Genomic DNA, 22,547 nt, shown 5'->3' with positions numbered 1-22,547 from the left:
TTTTTTCCACCATACGTTACAACGCCTAAGTTCCGAGTTCGACCAGGCAGGCTCAATAATAGGCTCACGGTTGATACGCTTAGGTACAAATTGTTCGATGGCGTACAATATTATGCACGATACCGCCGACGACGTTTGCGACGTTTGCGTCCCGATTGAAGTGCGATTCACATACAACATACACGTCACGTTCACGTCCCGTCACGTCACGATACGTCAATGATTCTACCATGCAATTCTCATGAAAACATTCACATACACCAGCAACGTAACGACCCGTCAGCATACGTTCAACGAAAACGACCGGCAGGGTTTGTAGAAAAGAATAATTGACGGAGACGGACGGCTCGTTTGGTTTTTGTCTGGGCTTTGTGTCTCGGCTTTTGTTTTGATTTGGTTGTACAGTAATTTACATCTACATCGACATTAGGCTAATTGAACAGATCTGTGATGCAACACGTTTAATTAGACATTTTTACCTCTAGTTGGACATTTTTGTAAACATTGAGTTCGAGACCCAAATTATGGCCCCACATTGAAAGTCGCCACCAGTCGCAAATGTCCAATTACTGGTCAAAACCGACTCCAATGCGACACTGAGTGGTGCCTCAGCATATCGCTTTATAAGCAACTTACTGTACTTTTCATTCCAACATATCTCTTAGCTCCAAATTTCGGAGTGAAAATCATTCGCGACTAGTTGAAAGAATTATTCTATTTATTGACGTAGGACTACGTCTTTCATTTCTATACCGGGGTGTAAAATCAAAGTTTCGAAAACGAAAGCGTTACGCCGGACACCGAGATTTTGAGCGTTAATAGCTCTTAAACAACTGAACGAAATGGTATGATAAACACTTCATTCGAAAGATAAAATGTCTACGCGTTATATACTTGTTACTTTTTCATCTAAAAACTTGTTTCAATAGCCTTAAAATTGGTTTCAAAACAGGCTATTGAAATCACCAATCGGTATATAAGCGAGCGCCGCTCGTAAACCCACTCAGTTATAATTGAACAGCGATTGGAGCATGTTGTCGCTGTTGTTGTGAAGCTCTTCGTTTATCATGAAAGCGCTGATGAACGGTGTCACCAAGAGCCTGTTTGTGCACCTTAGGCCAGAAGGGAATCCACCAGAAGGAGAGTGATGCCACGGTTCCGCTTGAAACATCGGAGCAGCCGCCACACATACATACACGCGCGGAACCCTCGTTCCGCGTTCCGCGTACCAGTTCCCCTGGGAATTGAAAAATACATTCATGCGAAAGAGTTTATTTTAATGTTTTCTATTCATACAACACTGCAACCAAATACATTTGGTTTTGTGATTTTTCAATCAATCGCAATTGACAGGAAAGTTTCTGAATATTATTTTTCCCCATCAGTAGATAATTTTCGTATCCAATATTGGATGCATAACATGAAAAACGGAAAATGTTACACATCGCGAAAATCATGTCATTTTCGAGCGATTATTTGCATCCTACTCATATATTGCTGCGACCAAATACATTTCGTTTTGGATTTTTCAATCAATTGCGATCAACGTAAGACCACGTCTTTCGGCAATTTATTAGAGGTGCAATGAATCTTTAGGAATTCCCGCTCTACGCGCACTGGCAAACGATGTTTACTCAACAGTTTCTCAAACGAGAAATGGGTGTTGTGAGAAAGGATTAGCGAACGCAAAAACGACAAACGGGAGAAAGAGATGTTTGAAGGTTGAAGGAAATTAGCAGAAAACATCTTCATTTTATCTTCCGAATAATGTGATTATCATAGTACTTCCTTTTGCCGGAAACAGATTAATAACGCTCAAAGGAGGAATCGAATCCTCCGAGGAAATACCCAGCGCAAATTAGAATCGACTATAGATTGCGCCATTAGTACACAAATAACTTTATAATGCAGTTTCATCAAAGTGATTTCTTCGATATGGGGAAATATTCACTGCATCATGTCATGTATTTCATATTCTTCACTATCAAAATCCATATCCATGGCACCTATCGGTATCGAATTGTCATCGACAACACGATTTTCGCTAAATGCTCCCTTCAGTTCGGCCCGCAAAAAACTTTCCTGAACTCTAATACATCAAATTAGGAGCCCTGAAAAGGGCTGCTGATTATATGCTAAGCTAATAGCACGCTCTCCTCGGATACGATGGGCCAAGGACATCCTTGGGCATAATGTGACGCGCTTTGCGTGGATAGCACACAAATTGGTATCTTCGAATAGGCCTCCTGCAGTACCATAACCGCGAAGTTTGACGAGCAAGTCGGTTTTGAAGTTCCGGGCAATTCCACAAACCAAACGCTGCAAAGGTAGCTTGCGGATCAGCAGTTTGTTCGACCTCTGAAAGCGACGAATTTCACTTAAAGTTCCCGGTCGATAGCGATGTGGCTTCTTCACGCTTTCTGCGGCTGGTGCGCTTATCCGAGCTGCTTTCATGGTGCCTTACCACCGAAAGACTAACGAGCTGTCTTCTTGGTCCCAAACAAACAAGTCCTCACGGTGCGAGAGTAGAGTAAGAAATGAACGAAAGCAAAGGAAGCGTGATATTATATACCATAACAGACTTGAATGTAAACCCCACCCTCTTTATTATATTCTTAGCTTAGCCTGAGAGAGAAAAGAATAACATCGAAGTAATTATACAGTAATGTATTTGAATCCGGACACTTTGTGTTACATTCAATATCATACCGCAGACACAACATTTCGTGCATGCTGAATTAATACGATTGATTAGTAAGTATCAAGTAACTATCAGTAACTATATTAGTAACTATTAATCGCATAAATTGAACATGAAAAAAAATGTTATGGCTGTGGTATGATTTTGAATGAAATGCAGTGTCCGGATTCAAAAGCATTACTTCTTTTACAGTACAGTTAACTCAACTGAAAATTTTTCAGTTCGGCCTGCAAAAACGAAATTAATTGGAAGAGTACAGCATAATGCATAGACGTGAGTATGAGCTTCCCCATCTCACATTCCAATAGGATTAATGGGCTTCCAAGTGGGCGCGCTACATACGGATACGTATGATTTCAATAACCTGTTTTCGAAGCTATCATTAAGCTATTGAAACAATTTTTCGAGTCAATAAATAGCAATGATATAACTCTTGGACATTTTATCTTTTGTATGAAATGATTATCATACTGTTCCGTTGATCCGAAGCAGAATGAATCACGCTTAAAGAAGGAATGGAATGGAAAAATCTAATCGTTGCTGAAAAATAATCTGCCAGTTCCCGTAGGAATTGAAAAATACATTCATGCGAAAGAGTTTACTTTAATGTTTTCTATTCATGTAACACTGTGACCAAATATTGTTTAATCAAGTGCTATTAACAGGTGGTTATCGAGTTATCATTAACCACCGGTGGGCTTCAAGTATCGAGGAAAATCTGGAAAAATCTAATCGTTGCTGAAAAATAATCTGCCAGTTCCCCTGGGAATTAAAAAACTACATTCATGTGAAAGAGTTTATTTTAATGTTTTCTAACCATATAACACAGCGACCAAATACATTTGATTTTGTAATTTTTCAACCAAGTGTAATTAGCAGGAAAGCTTCTGAAGGTTATTCTTCCCCATCAGTAGGATATTTTCGTATCCAATATTGTATGCGTATGCAACGGAAAATGTTTCGTTTCGCGAAAATTATATAATTTTCAATCGATTATTGCTCAGTCTCCGAAAGTTTCAAACTCAGAGAGTTCATTCCCCTCTAGTTTGCCTTCCAAATTGCTATCGTAAACCATACCTTCTCTCGATTCAATCGCGCACAAAAAGCATTTATTCTGGTGGTGAAACGATATTCTGGTGGTGAAACGATATTCTGGTGGTGAAACGATATTCTGGTGGTGAAACGCATTCGATTAGAGGCGAATGAACTGAAAAGTTTAAAGCCTCTTTAATCCAACATCATCATCATGAAACGCATTCATTTTCCGTGAGGACATCGACAAGACAACATCGTTACTGAACGAGCTGAACTAGCTGGACGAGCTGAACGAGCTGAACGGCGAAGGATCGAGGGATCGAAGGATTCATTACCTGGCCTGACCTGACCTGAAACGCAATCAGTTTGTTTTAACTGTGAGGGAGCGCAGAAAAGCCGATCGATCAGAAGGAGAAGAGAAGGTGACCAGGAGAGTATCAGCATCGAAAAACGGTTCCCCGGGAAGACATCGAAGCAGCCGCCACACACACACATGCACGCGCGCAACTCTTTTCGTTTGCTGGTTATCGAGAAGAAACCTGGAAAGAAATGATCGTTGCTGAAAAATAATCTGCCAGTTCCCCTTGGAATTGAGAATTACATTCAAGCGAAAGAGTTTATTTTAATGTTTTCTATTCATATGATGCTGCGACCAAATACAATTGGTTTTGTGAGTTTTCAATCAAGTGAAGTTAGCAGGAAATCTTCTGAAGATTATCCTTGTGAAGAACCTTGTGCCTCCAACGAAACGCTCTCGTTTTCGAAGTCCCCCAAATATTCATTTACACATTCATTCAGAATGGATTTAGATTCAACTTCAAACAAATGATCTCTAAATCAACGATAGTCCTACGTCACCCTTGCGGTTATACCATAGATATAACCCACTTCCTGTTTTTCAACTGTTTATTGACCATCCTGCATTGAGTGTCTAAATAGCTTCCAAAATGTCCGTGGGGAAAAAACATCAGAAAACTCACAACTCAATATTTTTTTTACTAATCATGCACGATAAGTTATTTGTATTGCTCTTTAGTTTTCCTCCACTTAAATCCTTATCAAAACGTCACAGTTTACCAGAGAGCAATTCAACGCCAAATTAATCCTCCGCTGCCCCGATCCTCCCCATTTTATTGAAATTTTGTTCATTTTTTCCAAAAATGGCCCTGAAGCCTGTTGCCCGATTGAATCATTTTTTTTTTTGAGAAATTTATTAACCTTCTATTATTATTTTTTTTTTATAAATGTTCAATCTATTGAGAAAACTTTCTCATAAATTGAATAAAATATCGAAAACTATTATATCTGTCTAAAATAATGTTACACATAGGTTATTAGGTAGCTGATCCGAAAAATTTTAAGAGATAGGGGATCATAAAAAATCTTCCACGCTGATGATCGAATCTTAACTACGAAAGAATTATTGAACTTTTCATTGAGACCGGTTTTTTGCCTTAAAATGACTGAACTGAAAATTCAAAAAGTGCGTACGATGCTTTCATTTGAGGAAAATTTGCATAAAATTATGTTGTGAACACATTTAAATTAGTGGAAGATTACAAGAAGGATAATAGTATGGTGTCAAGGAAGGAACTGTAGAGTGGTTGGAGAGTTTCCAGTTTATCATGCATTTTTGGAAAATTAATTAAAAACACAAAATTTCAAGTTGGTTCCTTACATTTGAAAGTTTTATTATTGTTGCATGAGGGTCGGACTACGGGGTTTAAGCATTTAAATAATTGAATTCAATGATTCTCATTGAATTTTTCAAAATTTAGAACTGATTCTAGGCATGCTGATTTGAAAGAGGACATTGCAATTTAAAATTGTTGTAGGTGGCGACACCATGAATAAAATTAAATAAATCATTCGTTTGGCATTTGACGGGACGGTGCTGGTGGAAGCATTGACTGCATGTGTGAATTGGTGGAGATGTTGACGGAACGTAGACGTTCTTCTCCGTAACGTGCTATGTGAATCGCACATGAGTAGTTCTTCATTCCAATTAATATTTGAGAGGAAACTATTCATATCGTCGAAATTCGCTTTGCCAAAGGCGTACAACGTGCTCTTTATCGTGTCATTGTTATTACTGTGTACACAAAAATTAATGCTGACCAGCAATTTTTCACGAGCGGAGCAGGAGCAGATATCACAGAGTCTAGAAATGCGATAAGCGTCCAACAGATTGCGGGATACGGGTCCAGCCAATGAGTCAGATGCGGAGAAATAAAAACCATGGGTATTCTGCTCCCATCTGACGTCACGTAAATTGAAATCTCCCAGTATCGTCATATTGTCATTTGCGTCTATTCTAGAAATAATCTAGTCAAGCGATTACAAGTGCTTATCGATAAGGGTATTGTCGTTTACATGATTCGGGGGAATGGCTTTCTGGCTTTCGGGAGGGTACAGTAGTCTTGATTTATAGTTAGAATGAATCGCCAGCAGAAATCCACCGCCAGAGCTTTTGTTGCTGTTAGAGGGTACCCGATCTTGACAGAAAACGGCGTAATTACTGTCGAAGAGCTGACTTAACACAGTGTTATCGTTGAGCCAAGTTTCCGTAAACGCGTAGATGTCATAGCAACCGTCATTGCATGCAATCGCGTACTTTGCTAACGAGGTGTTGACTCCACCAAGGTTTTGATAGTACATGAGAAATTCAGATGAATTGTTGACATTGGCGACGTCGGGAATAGAAGCTCCTCGAATAATCGGCGATATCCCGTTGCAACTTGACGAAGTATCAGAAACAGCACGAATAAGATTGTACTTGCCTGTCAACACAGGCTGAAAAACCCTTTCACCAGTCTCAATCACAGTGCCAGGACGACTTCGATTGCAGGAACCAGCTAAACGCACGACTGGATCGAGTGGCTCCAGGGTTTCCAAAGCACTGTACACATTGCGTCCTGGTGTATTTACGTTCATTTGCAGTGATTCAGAATCAGTAGATTCATCAAGGGAAAATCTCACGTTATCAGGAAGGCGCTGACTGATCTCGAAAGGAACACAGTCAGTTTGTGCACTGTCGCTCAACGAGGAGCTGTAATTTTGAGAACGATCAGGGACAGAACAGTCACTTTTACACGCATACTTGCCTGGGAGTGCAGGCTGGAAGACTCCTTCCAAGTCTCCGTAAACAGGTCCAGGATGACTGAGACATTGAGACATTGATAACTAGACGAGGTGGATGACACGACTGTTACGGGGTTAGAATGGGTTCCAAAAGTGCTTTTTAACGTGCGCCCTGGTGGAAATGACACCGATGTTTCTAAGTAGCCCTGTGCAAGGGCTCCGCTATCACAGTTGGGGTCAGTAGCTTCGTGTTCGAGGATGCGTTGGAAGATAGCTTGACGATATGCACTCCATTTTTTGATCGATTATCCTCAAATTGACGAAAACGCACGTTCTCTGGCCATGAATGAGTAGAGAGAGACTTTTCTCTGGACGCTTCATCAATACCTACTTTGAATGATACAAAAAGGAGTGAATTTAGTTCTGTCCCTTTTGGAACCAATTTTATCACTCTCGGTAACACATCCGTCAACTCAAGGCACTCACTAACCAGTGAGACGATCTGGTTCTCCGTAGTAGTCGAATGGAAAGCTGTTAGATATATCCATACTAACTGGTCGTCAGCACGGCGATCGATATTCACAGTTTTAATAGTATTAGCAGCTTTCGAGCCAACGTTGCTGGATAGGACAGGAAAATTGATCGAGTTTCTATCGTTTGCTCTGCGGCGTTTTGTGAGCGTGCTATTAGCTTAGCATATAATCAACGGCCCTTTTCAGAGCTCCAAATTTGATGGATTAGAGTTCAGAAAAGTTTTTGTAGGCCGAACTGAAAGGAGCATTTAGCGAAAATCATGGTGTCGATGATAATTCGATACCGATGGGTGCCATCGGATATAGATTCGATAATGACGAATACGAAATATATGATAGTGTATATTTCCCCCTATCGAAGAAATCACTTGAATGAAAGCTGCATTATAAAATTATTTGTGTTCGAATGCCGCAAACGTTTGTCGTTCCTAATTGTCGGGAAAGGGCATTATTTTTGCTGAGTAATTCCAAGAAGGAATCCATTCCTTTTTTAAGTGTTGATACTTCTGTTTCGAATCAACGGAACAGTATGATAAACAAACCATACAAAGGATAAAATGTCCAAGAGTTATATGATTGCTATTTATTGACTCGAAAAATTGTTTCAATAGTTTTGAAAACAGGTTATTAAAATCATCCGTATGTAGCGCGCCAACTTGGAAACCCATTAATCTTATTGGAATGTGAGATGGGGAAGCTCACACTCACATCTATGTATTATGCTGTTCTTTCCCAATTGATTTCGTTGTTTCTGCAGGCCGAACTGAAAAATTTTCAGTAGAGTGAACTCTTTTTTACAGTAATGTATTCGAATCCGGACACTTTGCATTACATTCAATATCATACCGCAGTCATAAGGGGCTGTCCATATACCACGTGGACAACTTTAGGGGGGGTAGGGGGTAAGAAAATGTCCACTGTTGTCCACGGAGAGGGGGGAGGGGGTATAGACTGAGTCCACGTGGACAGGAAGAATTTTCTCTCCGTATTTATCAATAAACGGATTGACAAGCCTGAGAGTGCTGCCCAGTCAAACGTTCATATATTTTCTCTCATATCATGGATCTTCTTCAGTGAAATCTGTATTATAAAAATATCTCACGTAAATTGTGAATGACCAACTATTTCCTATGATCGAATTTTTATAGTTACGGGGTATTCATAGTCCTCATAGCCAAAACTATAAAAATTAAACGATTTCATAATGGTTGAGATTCCATGATATGCGTAAATGATTTTTATCAGATATAATTTTCTATACGTTTTGTTATATTTCGAGAACAATATATGATAATAACGTCTGTATAGTTTTTCATACAGAATTGCGTGTAAAATCATTTTTCCAAAGTATTTTCATTTCATAAATTTCTAGGAATAAATATTTACATCTGCAGGAGATTGTCTATGCATCACTAGTCCTCAACTTAAAACAATTGAGCCAGTGTTCTGATAAATTATAGAATATTTCAGGAGGTGATAGAGGATCATATTTGATGCAAAAATCCTACGCATGTAGTCAATTCTCAACTAGGACATTGTTGAATTTTTGTTAAGTCTAATTTTATGCCTTGAACTGACTCTAATTTAGAAAGTACGCTCCTTAGAATAATTATACTGTTCATTTGAAAGATAAGAAAATTTTGCATAGAATGCAATTGTAAAACTTTCAAATTAATAGAACCCAGGATCAACTTTCAAATGTAAGGAACCAACTTGAAATTTTGTGTTTTTAATTAATTTTCCAAAAATGCATGATAAACTGGAAACTCTCCAACCACTCTACAGTTCCTTCCTTGACACCATACTATTATCCTTCTTGTAATCTTCCACTAATTTAAATGTGTTCACAACATAATTTTATGCAAATTTTCCTCAAATGAAAGCATCGTACGCACTTTTTGAATTTTCAGTTCAGTCATTTTAAGGCAAAAAACCGGTCTCAATGAAAAGTTCAATAATTCTTTCGTAGTTAAGATTCGATCATCAGCGTGGAAGATTTTTTATGATCCCCTATCTCTTAAAATTTTTCGGATCAGCTACCTAATAACCTATGTGTAACATTATTTTAGACAGATATAATAGTTTTCGATATTTTATTCAATTTATGAGAAAGTTTTCTCAATAGATTGAACATTTATAAAAAAAAAATAATAATAGAAGGTTAATAAATTTCTCAAAAAAAAAATGATTCAATCGGGCAACAGGCTTCAGGGCCATTTTTGGAAAAAATGAACAAAATTTCAATAAAATGGGGAGGATCGGGGCAGCGGAGGATTAATTTGGCGTTGAATTGCTCTCTGGTAAACTGTGACGTTTTGATAAGGATTTAAGTGGAGGAAAACTAAAGAGCAATACAAATAACTTATCGTGCATGATTAGTAAAAAAAATATTGAGTTGTGAGTTTTCTGATGTTTTTTCCCCACGGACATTTTGGAAGCTATTTAGACACTCAATGCAGGATGGTCAATAAACAGTTGAAAAACAGGAAGTGGGTTATATCTATGGTATAACCGCAAGGGTGACGTAGGACTATCGTTGATTTAGAGATCATTTGTTTGAAGTTGAATCTAAATCCATTCTGAATGAATGTGTAAATGAATATTTGGGGGACTTCGAAAACGAGAGCGTTTCGTTGGAGGCACAAGGTTCTTCACAAGGATAATCTTCAGAAGATTTCCTGCTAACTTCACTTGATTGAAAACTCACAAAACCAATTGTATTTGGTCGCAGCATCATATGAATAGAAAACATTAAAATAAACTCTTTCGCTTGAATGTAATTCTCAATTCCAAGGGGAACTGGCAGATTATTTTTCAGCAACGATCATTTCTTTCCAGGTTTCTTCTCGATAACCAGCAAACGAAAAGAGTTGCGCGCGTGCATGTGTGTGTGTGGCGGCTGCTTCGATGTCTTCCCGGGGAACCGTTTTTCGATGCTGATACTCTCCTGGTCACCTTCTCTTCTCCTTCTGATCGATCGGCTTTTCTGCGCTCCCTCACAGTTAAAACAAACTGATTGCGTTTCAGGTCAGGTCAGGCCAGGTAATGAATCCTTCGATCCCTCGATCCTTCGCCGTTCAGCTCGTTCAGCTCGTCCAGCTAGTTCAGCTCGTTCAGTAACGATGTTGTCTTGTCGATGTCCTCACGGAAAATGAATGCGTTTCATGATGATGATGTTGGATTAAAGAGGCTTTAAACTTTTCAGTTCATTCGCCTCTAATCGAATGCGTTTCACCACCAGAATATCGTTTCACCACCAGAATATCGTTTCACCACCAGAATATCGTTTCACCACCAGAATAAATGCTTTTTGTGCGCGATTGAATCGAGAGAAGGTATGGTTTACGATAGCAATTTGGAAGGCAAACTAGAGGGGAATGAACTCTCTGAGTTTGAAACTTTCGGAGACTGAGCAATAATCGATTGAAAATTATATAATTTTCGCGAAACGAAACATTTTCCGTTGCATACGCATACAATATTGGATACGAAAATATCCTACTGATGGGGAAGAATAACCTTCAGAAGCTTTCCTGCTAATTACACTTGGTTGAAAAATTACAAAATCAAATGTATTTGGTCGCTGTGTTATATGGTTAGAAAACATTAAAATAAACTCTTTCACATGAATGTAGTTTTTTAATTCCCAGGGGAACTGGCAGATTATTTTTCAGCAACGATTAGATTTTTCCAGATTTTCCTCGATACTTGAAGCCCACCGGTGGTTAATGATAACTCGATAACCACCTGTTAATAGCACTTGATTAAACAATATTTGGTCACAGTGTTACATGAATAGAAAACATTAAAGTAAACTCTTTCGCATGAATGTATTTTTCAATTCCTACGGGAACTGGCAGATTATTTTTCAGCAACGATTAGATTTTTCCATTCCATTCCTTCTTTAAGCGTGATTCATTCTGCTTCGGATCAACGGAACAGTATGATAATCATTTCATACAAAAGATAAAATGTCCAAGAGTTATATCATTGCTATTTATTGACTCGAAAAATTGTTTCAATAGCTTAATGATAGCTTCGAAAACAGGTTATTGAAATCATACGTATCCGTATGTAGCGCGCCCACTTGGAAGCCCATTAATCCTATTGGAATGTGAGATGGGGAAGCTCATACTCACGTCTATGCATTATGCTGTACTCTTCCAATTAATTTCGTTTTTGCAGGCCGAACTGAAAAATTTTCAGTTGAGTTAACTGTACTGTAAAAGAAGTAATGCTTTTGAATCCGGACACTGCATTTCATTCAAAATCATACCACAGCCATAACATTTTTTTTCATGTTCAATTTATGCGATTAATAGTTACTAATATAGTTACTGATAGTTACTTGATACTTACTAATCAATCGTATTAATTCAGCATGCACGAAATGTTGTGTCTGCGGTATGATATTGAATGTAACACAAAGTGTCCGGATTCAAATACATTACTGTATAATTACTTCGATGTTATTCTTTTCTCTCTCAGGCTAAGCTAAGAATATAATAAAGAGGGTGGGGTTTACATTCAAGTCTGTTATGGTATATAATATCACGCTTCCTTTGCTTTCGTTCATTTCTTACTCTACTCTCGCACCGTGAGGACTTGTTTGTTTGGGACCAAGAAGACAGCTCGTTAGTCTTTCGGTGGTAAGGCACCATGAAAGCAGCTCGGATAAGCGCACCAGCCGCAGAAAGCGTGAAGAAGCCACATCGCTATCGACCGGGAACTTTAAGTGAAATTCGTCGCTTTCAGAGGTCGAACAAACTGCTGATCCGCAAGCTACCTTTGCAGCGTTTGGTTTGTGGAATTGCCCGGAACTTCAAAACCGACTTGCTCGTCAAACTTCGCGGTTATGGTACTGCAGGAGGCCTATTCGAAGATACCAATTTGTGTGCTATCCACGCAAAGCGCGTCACATTATGCCCAAGGATGTCCTTGGCCCATCGTATCCGAGGAGAGCGTGCTATTAGCTTAGCATATAATCAGCAGCCCTTTTCAGGGCTCCTAATTTGATGTATTAGAGTTCAGGAAAGTTTTTTGCGGGCCGAACTGAAGGGAGCATTTAGCGAAAATCGTGTTGTCGATGACAATTCGATACCGATAGGTGCCATGGATATGGATTTTGATAGTGAAGAATATGAAATACATGACATGATGCAGTGAATATTTCCCCATATCGAAGAAATCACTTTGATGAAACTGCATTATAAAGTTATTTGTGTACTAATGGCGCAATCTATAGTCGATTCTAATTTGCGCTGGGTATTTCCTCGGAGGATTCGATTCCTCCTTTGAGCGTTATTAATCTGTTTCCGGCAAAAGGAAGTACTATGATAATCACATTATTCGGAAGATAAAATGAAGATGTTTTCTGCTAATTTCCTTCAACCTTCAAACATCTCTTTCTCCCGTTTGTCGTTTTTGCGTTCGCTAATCCTTTCTCACAACACCCATTTCTCGTTTGAGAAACTGTTGAGTAAACATCGTTTGCCAGTGCGCGTAGAGCGGGAATTCCTAAAGATTCATTGCACCTCTAATAAATTGCCGAAAGACGTGGTCTTACGTTGATCGCAATTGATTGAAAAATCCAAAACGAAATGTATTTGGTCGCAGCAATATATGAGTAGGATGCAAATAATCGCTCGAAAATGACATGATTTTCGCGATGTGTAACATTTTCCGTTTTTCATGTTATGCATCCAATATTGGATACGAAAATTATCTACTGATGGGGAAAAATAATATTCAGAAACTTTCCTGTCAATTGCGATTGATTGAAAAATCACAAAACCAAATGTATTTGGTTGCAGTGTTGTATGAATAGAAAACATTAAAATAAACTCTTTCGCATGAATGTATTTTTCAATTCCCAGGGGAACTGGTACGCGGAACGCGGAACGAGGGTTCCGCGCGTGTATGTATGTGTGGCGGCTGCTCCGATGTTTCAAGCGGAACCGTGGCATCACTCTCCTTCTGGTGGATTCCCTTCTGGCCTAAGGTGCACAAACAGGCTCTTGGTGACACCGTTCATCAGCGCTTTCATGATAAACGAAGAGCTTCACAACAACAGCGACAACATGCTCCAATCGCTGTTCAATTATAACTGAGTGGGTTTACGAGCGGCGCTCGCTTATATACCGATTGGTGATTTCAATAGCCTGTTTTGAAACCAATTTTAAGGCTATTGAAACAAGTTTTTAGATGAAAAAGTAACAAGTATATAACGCGTAGACATTTTATCTTTCGAATGAAGTTTTTATCATACCATTTCGTTCAGTTGTTTAGGAGCTATTAACGCTCAAAATCTCGGTCTCCGGCGTAACGCTTTCGGTTTCGAAGCTTTGATTTTACACCCCGGTATAGAAATGAAAGACGTAGTCCTACGTCAAAATATATTGATTTGAAGTTCATTATGAAAACATAAACATAAATGAAATATAACCGTTATTGAATTGAATGCATGGTGAAATTAAAAACATTTTTCATTTGAAATTCATTTTGAATTATTTTTAAGCAATTTATTTTTATTCCTCATCTTGGATTTCGGTTCTGAGGATTCCGACGCTTTGCCTTAGAGCGCTGTTGCTTCGTTGCGCTGTTGTGGGGTTCGAGGAGACAGACGGTAGCTACACATAAAGCTAGAAGCTGAATCTCTTCCTGCTAGTTTTGCAACTTTGTTGAATTCGTGATGGAGGTTGTTGACTTCCGAAAAATCGAACGCCATGCGCCGTAAATCTTTGAGAGTGAAAGTACCCTTTTGCTTGCTACTTTGCCCAGCTCGCTCACCTGTTCTTCCTCTCAGGGTCGGCTTCCGATCTCGGGAGGACTCACACTTCAGACGCGCGTTAGTAGAGGGAACTTTTAAAGATCACCAAAGTAGAAGGGACTGGTATAAGATATATTATATAAGAAAAATAGAATTGTCTTTAACGTAACATTCTTTGTGTGGACACCGACTGGACAACATCGTTGCTGGACGAGCTGGACGGCGAGGGATCGAGTGCCTTTCTCAAGGCAAGAGGGCGGAGGTGGTAGCGCTGGAGTAGAGTAGAGTAGAGTTTTCAAAGGGCCTTTCTCAAGGCTAGAGACGAATGAACTGCAAAAGTTTAAAGTCTCTATAATACAATACCTTCCTTCCTTCCTTCTTTAACGTAAAAGTGTTTTTTTTTTATTTCTTATGGGGTTAGTAAGGCTCCTGGTGCTCGTATGTCGTTGGTCGTTGGGAAGGAGAGGAGGAGTAGCGTACCTTCAATCGTTGGATTTGGCGGAGCCAGGTGTGTTCTGGATAATGTCCTTCTTCGGGATTTTATGCGATTTTAGATACATATGATCGATATTTTGATTGATATTTTATGCGATTGTGAATTGATACGAAATTATATGTAACTTATCATGTGCAACGTTATACGATTTAATGTTTGCTGGGTAGGATCAGTGGCCAGAGATGGTTTTCCGGGGACACACCTGAGAGCGACGGAGTGTGTACCGGAGCGTTCCACAAGTACTTGGCTATCTTCTCTCCACAACACCAAACGTACTATTTTTCCTTTCACACCACTATTCGCACTTCTCGTAACTCTTTGTCTCAAACTTTTCTAACTTTATTACTATCGATCTCTGGCATCAATGGCCGAGCCAATCCTTTCCGCTTTCCTTTTAAACTCCTCCTCTCCTCTCTCCCTTTCCGTCCTTTTCCTCCTCTCCCTTCTATTCCGTCCATCCTTCCTGTTTCCGGTCACTGTCAACCGTGACAGTGACAGTGACAGCTTGGCGGGATTTATACCTCGCCCAAGCGTTACTTCGTCATTGGAGCATAGTGGGTTAGGGTTAGTAATTACAATATTTTTTTTGTGGGACAACTTTTACTTTTACTACAATCATATATATATACAAACCAGTCACAAAAAAAAAACAAATTTTAAACGAGAAAAAAGCAAACAAAACTCTACTACGGTGACATCTAATTGTTCCGTATTTCGACGGTAACAATCTTCCCGGAGCCCAAGTAGAAAAATTGCATAGTCAATTTTTCGTCATTCATATTGAACAATCCTACCTGGACACAAACCTTTTCCGAATTGACGTGAACAGAGTGACCAAATCATTGTGCATGACATCTATTTCGCTAGATACGGGTTAACCCTTCAGCTTTCAACTATTACGCCATACACTCCTCCTCAACTATGCTTCACCGGGTAGGACAGCCACGTGACTCCCACATCACTGCTAACTAAATATTATTCACTCCCCTGTGATTATAGGAAAAAAAAAGACGGGTGGGTAATGTCGGGGACATAACCGGAGTGACGTAGGACTATACAAAGGGGACAGCTTTTGCTAAATATATATTTCAAATATATTGTTTTATTTTCTTCTCCTTCGTGAATACCTACCTATCTACCTGAAAAATGGATTAGTTTACTGTTTATGAACATGTTGGGGGTTCTGAAAAGAACTCTTGGTGTTGTGTTTTTGCGTTTTTTTTTACAAACTTGATTCTTGATTTTTTTTCTGAAGGCTTTGTACTTATTAAATGTTCAAAGCCGGGCATCTTTCGGCGTATGCACATATCGTACAATCAAAATGATGGCTGTGATAGGGAATGCATAGGTGGTCATCAGCTCATTCACTATCATATATTTCACTATTGAGCATATTATCGTCCCTTAAACTGTGGTTTCGGAGACGAATGAATTGTAAGATTTGTAGTCTCCGCAAACAAAATAATTAAAAATGAAACAGAACTGAGGTTTTGGAGACGAACTTTACGATCTGTCGAGAAATAAACGAGCTATAAGCGTTCTGAAAAACCAACAGTAAATACAGGGACGGATGACCTTCGGATTAAAGTCCTTTAAAATAAGAACAGAGCAGCAGGAAATACATAGCTCATCATGTTGCTCCTTAGTTATTTTTCTATACAATGCAGATGTAACGTCCGTCAATTTTCAACATCAGTTATCAACCAAAGAAAGCAGTTCTTGCTACCGAGAAATTTCGTTAATGCCATCCTGCATACAATGTGTTGTAATTTGAAGCCACTTTTAATTCGGAAACCATGTATGGATTTGTGAAAACTGAATGATCAATTTAAAAGACCTCAGCCACCAATAAGCTCAAGAACAAGCATAAACAAAATAAATCCGTTTATATTATATGTCATATTATGTCAGTTTAGAATGCATTGTGAAATGTATTGTGAAAAACTTTTAATAACTCTTCTTTGAAAGGTTTAATGGCCCTGAAAAAGGCCATGTTTTACGGTGGCTGGTTTTGCCACCAAAGCAGTCTGTATAAACAAACTTTTTCCTTCTACCTGCTGCCGTTTTGCGATTGCGTTTGCCACTCGCTGAAACTAGTTGTTGCCACCGAACCGAATGTGCTCTGTTCTGTAGGCGGGTTTTCTTATTGTCGTGAGCAGATTTGAAAGCCAACTCGAGCACTCCGGCGGGCGAAATTCTATAACCGGTTCGACAACATGCTCCAATCGCTGTTCAATTATAACTGAGTGGGTTTACGAGCGGCGCTCGCTTATATACCGATTGGTGATTTCAATAGCCTGTTTTGAAACCAATTTTAAGGCTATTGAAACAAGTTTTTAGATGAAAAAGTAACAAGTATATAACGCGTAGACATTTTATCTTTCGAATGAAGTTTTTATCATACCATTTCGTTCAGTTGTTTAGGAGCTATTAACGCTCAAAATCTCGGTCTCCGGCGTAACGCTTTCGGTTTCGAAGCTTTGATTTTACACCCCGGTATAGAAATGAAAGACGTAGTCCTACGTCAAAATATATTGATTTGAAGTTCATTATGAAAACATAAACATAAATGAAATATAACCGTTATTGAATTGAATGCATGGTGAAATTAAAAACATTTTTCATTTGAAATTCATTTTGAATTATTTTTAAGCAATTTATTTTTATTCCTCATCTTGGATTTCGGTTCTGAGGATTCCGACGCTTTGCCTTAGAGCGCTGTTGCTTCGTTGCGCTGTTGTGGGGTTCGAGGAGACAGACGGTAGCTACACATAAAGCTAGAAGCTGAATCTCTTCCTGCTAGTTTTGCAACTTTGTTGAATTCGTGATGGAGGTTGTTGACTTCCGAAAAATCGAACGCCATGCGCCGTAAATCTTTGAGAGTGAAAGTACCCTTTTGCTTGCTACTTTGCCCAGCTCGCTCACCTGTTCTTCCTCTCAGGGTCGGCTTCCGATCTCGGGAGGACTCACACTTCAGACGCGCGTTAGTAGAGGGAACTTTTAAAGATCACCAAAGTAGAAGGGACTGGTATAAGATATATTATATAAGAAAAATAGAATTGTCTTTAACGTAACATTCTTTGTGTGGACACCGACTGGACAACATCGTTGCTGGACGAGCTGGACGGCGAGGGATCGAGTGCCTTTCTCAAGGCAAGAGGGCGGAGGTGGTAGCGCTGGAGTAGAGTAGAGTAGAGTTTTCAAAGGGCCTTTCTCAAGGCTAGAGACGAATGAACTGCAAAAGTTTAAAGTCTCTATAATACAATACCTTCCTTCCTTCCTTCTTTAACGTAAAAGTGTTTTTTTTTATTTCTTATGGGGTTAGTAAGGCTCCTGGTGCTCGTATGTCGTTGGTCGTTGGGAAGGAGAGGAGGAGTAGCGTACCTTCAATCGTTGGATTTGGCGGAGCCAGGTGTGTTCTGGATAATGTCCTTCTTCGGGATTTTATGCGATTTTAGATACATATGATCGATATTTTGATTGATATTTTATGCGATTGTGAATTGATACGAAATTATATGTAACTTATCATGTGCAACGTTATACGATTTAATGTTTGCTGGGTAGGATCAGTGGCCAGAGATGGTTTTCCGGGGACACACCTGAGAGCGACGGAGTGTGTACCGGAGCGTTCCACAAGTACTTGGCTATCTTCTCTCCACAACACCAAACGTACTATTTTTCCTTTCACACCACTATTCGCACTTCTCGTAACTCTTTGTCTCAAACTTTTCTAACTTTATTACTATCGATCTCTGGCATCAATGGCCGAGCCAATCCTTTCCGCTTTCCTTTTAAACTCCTCCTCTCCTCTCTCCCTTTCCGTCCTTTTCCTCCTCTCCCTTCTATTCCGTCCATCCTTCCTGTTTCCGGTCACTGTCAACCGTGACAGTGACAGTGACAGCTTGGCGGGATTTATACCTCGCCCAAGCGTTACTTCGTCATTGGAGCATAGTGGGTTAGGGTTAGTAATTACAATATTTTTTTTGTGGGACAACTTTTACTTTTACTACAATCATATATATATACAAACCAGTCACAAAAAAAAAACAAATTTTAAACGAGAAAAAAGCAAACAAAACTCTACTACGGTGACATCTAATTGTTCCGTATTTCGACGGTAACAATCTTCCCGGAGCCCAAGTAGAAAAATTGCATAGTCAATTTTTCGTCATTCATATTGAACAATCCTACCTGGACACAAACCTTTTCCGAATTGACGTGAACAGAGTGACCAAATCATTGTGCATGACATCTATTTCGCTAGATACGGGTTAACCCTTCAGCTTTCAACTATTACGCCATACACTCCTCCTCAACTATGCTTCACCGGGTAGGACAGCCACGTGACTCCCACATCACTGCTAACTAAATATTATTCACTCCCCTGTGATTATAGGAAAAAAAAAGACGGGTGGGTAATGTCGGGGACATAACCGGAGTGACGTAGGACTATACAAAGGGGACAGCTTTTGCTAAATATATATTTCAAATATATTGTTTTATTTTCTTCTCCTTCGTGAATACCTACCTATCTACCTGAAAAATGGATTAGTTTACTGTTTATGAACATGTTGGGGGTTCTGAAAAGAACTCTTGGTGTTGTGTTTTTGCGTTTTTTTTTACAAACTTGATTCTTGATTTTTTTTCTGAAGGCTTTGTACTTATTAAATGTTCAAAGCCGGGCATCTTTCGGCGTATGCACATATCGTACAATCAAAATGATGGCTGTGATAGGGAATGCATAGGTGGTCATCAGCTCATTCACTATCATATATTTCACTATTGAGCATATTATCGTCCCTTAAACTGTGGTTTCGGAGACGAATGAATTGTAAGATTTGTAGTCTCCGCAAACAAAATAATTAAAAATGAAACAGAACTGAGGTTTTGGAGACGAACTTTACGATCTGTCGAGAAATAAACGAGCTATAAGCGTTCTGAAAAACCAACAGTAAATACAGGGACGGATGACCTTCGGATTAAAGTCCTTTAAAATAAGAACAGAGCAGCAGGAAATACATAGCTCATCATGTTGCTCCTTAGTTATTTTTCTATACAATGCAGATGTAACGTCCGTCAATTTTCAACATCAGTTATCAACCAAAGAAAGCAGTTCTTGCTACCGAGAAATTTCGTTAATGCCATCCTGCATACAATGTGTTGTAATTTGAAGCCACTTTTAATTCGGAAACCATGTATGGATTTGTGAAAACTGAATGATCAATTTAAAAGACCTCAGCCACCAATAAGCTCAAGAACAAGCATAAACAAAATAAATCCGTTTATATTATATGTCATATTATGTCAGTTTAGAATGCATTGTGAAATGTATTGTGAAAAACTTTTAATAACTCTTCTTTGAAAGGTTTAATGGCCCTGAAAAAGGCCATGTTTTACGGTGGCTGGTTTTGCCACCAAAGCAGTCTGTATAAACAAACTTTTTCCTTCTACCTGCTGCCGTTTTGCGATTGCGTTTGCCACTCGCTGAAACTAGTTGTTGCCACCGAACCGAATGTGCTCTGTTCTGTAGGCGGGTTTTCTTATTGTCGTGAGCAGATTTGAAAGCCAACTCGAGCACTCCGGCGGGCGAAATTCTATAACCGCTATTAGGTACACTGGTGCTCCGGCACCAATCCGTTGATGCGATGTGATGTGAACCGATGCCATACAATCGAACTGATTTATGGTTTGAAAGAGAATGATATATTTTTCTGCGGGTCCGTGCGTTTTGTACTTTGGCGGTACACGCTCACAGGATAGAGATAAATCAGCAGACTCAGCCAAAGGGGCGAGTCCAACGAGACGAACGAATGAGCGTTAAAAGGGAGCGATGGCAAAAAAATACATCAAGGTGCTACTGACATTCAACCGATTCGGTCGTGTTTTTAGCGCCCTTGTAAAAGAGTACGGAAAAATAGGAGTTTTCTCGCACAACTAATCAAATGCTTAGAGCAGCCTTTCTGAAGGCTTGATTAGTCCTAAATACAAATTGATTTTCAGCATCGCAACCCGAGGATAGCAGAAAAGGATATCAACAAACGTTCACTGCGGTGGCGGTGCTCACCGGTTCGCCGGAAAAAGCGCGCGCTTTTTCGGCGTCACTGACGCCACGCCCCCTTTTTTCTTTCGGGCAGTGTTGCCAGTTTTTTTTCTGTAGTGCTAATAGTGAATCTTAATTATTAAATAAAATCTAAAAAGAAAAAAAAAAAAACCACGCATACAAACAGTGAAGTGACTGAAGCAAATATTAGATTAAGTGTAATTTGAAATTTTCTGCACCTGTTGGTGGCTTTTCAAAGTGCTTTATCGGAACAAAGTGTGATTTTCTGGGAAAATACCCCTTAGTGAATATCCCCCATAAGGAATTTTAGTGGTTTTATATCCGTACCTGCTGACTATAACCTAGGTATAGTCAAGCAGAAGCATGGCTTCAAGTAGCTCCGGGCCTCCGGGAGGCCGGGCTACAAATTTGTACGAGGGTAAACCTACCCAACGTACTGCTCCAAGATGGGCCGATCCACTGAACGGCAACCTACAGATCCTGTTACTACGTGCCACAGGAGAGAACGTGATTCCGACTAACCCGTTCGTCGTGAGTAAGACGATCGCCAACGCTGTAGGAAAGAAGTACTACACAGCGCGACCGCAACGAGACGACAAGAAGAGGACGCAATATATCCTTACGGCCAAGGACGAAGATATCATTGGTAAGCTCCTCTTAATCAACAAATTAATTGATGAAACCCCTATTGAAGTGATTTACCACCCAACCCTTAACCAACGCAAATGTGTTGTTACTTGTCGTGATGTCATGGACATCAAAGAATCCGAACTGGTGACAGAGCTTTCCGATCAAGGTGTGATCGATGTCAAGCGCATCACCAGAAAGGAGAACAATATTGTTGTACCAACTGCCACTCTTATTTTGACGATTCGTGGAACTGTTGTTCCCGATTTCATTAATTTTGGATTTATTCGGGCTGGGACTAGAAATTTCTACCCCAACCCAATGCAATGCTTTAAGTGTTACAAATTTGGACATACTAGCAAACGATGCAAACGCGAGAACCCGCTTTGCCGAAATTGTGGACAGGAACATCCAGAACAAAAGGATGGAATTAAAACCTGCAACGCTTCAGCATTTTGCTTGAATTGCCAAGGGGACCATTCCTCTTCGAATAGGAAATGCCCCGTATGGCAAACCGAGAACAACATCACAAAAATCAGAATCGATTATGGTATCTCCTACAAAGAGGCGAAAGAAAAACACAACGGTCAAAATAATGGACCAACTTTTGCAAGTGTTCTGCAAGACAGACTCTCCAACTTGCAAAAGCCAACACCCAGCTGCAACTGCAAATGTAACTGCGCCTCGGCCGCTTCGGCCTCTTCTAGCCGCGAAAGCACTCCCCCAATTGACACTACAATCGATACTTCCATGACAGAGTCGACAACCGACAGCTCAACAACGGAATCTGGAAACGAATCAGTCATTTCAATGGACACTTCTGATGTTCCAAACAAAAATAAAAATAAAAGAAAAATGGCGAAAGGATCATCTTCAGATTCAGATCAAAAATCCGAAGATGAAATCCAAACAAACAAGGACAAGAAAAGAACTAAGAATGAACAAAGAACTACACCACCAACAAATAACAACACAACACCAACAGAAAACAACAACAACACACATCAAACAAAAAACAACAATAACAACAACAGCAACGCACATTCAACAAAAAACAACACAAACACAACAAACACTCCAAAGACTTCTACACCAAACAAAAACAACACCAATACCTCAAAGAAAGCTTCTCTTTCCAAGGGTAAAGGACCATCGAACTAATTCTCGTTGAATAGTTCAAACATACACACAATTAAGACTTAGGAATTAGAGTTAAATCACTCTAACACATTCACTCCAAT

This window comes from Toxorhynchites rutilus, chromosome 1 (genome assembly GCF_029784135.1).
Source record: "Toxorhynchites rutilus septentrionalis strain SRP chromosome 1, ASM2978413v1, whole genome shotgun sequence".
NCBI lineage: Eukaryota > Metazoa > Arthropoda > Insecta > Diptera > Culicidae > Toxorhynchites > Toxorhynchites rutilus.
This window is presented reverse-complemented; position numbering follows the sequence as displayed.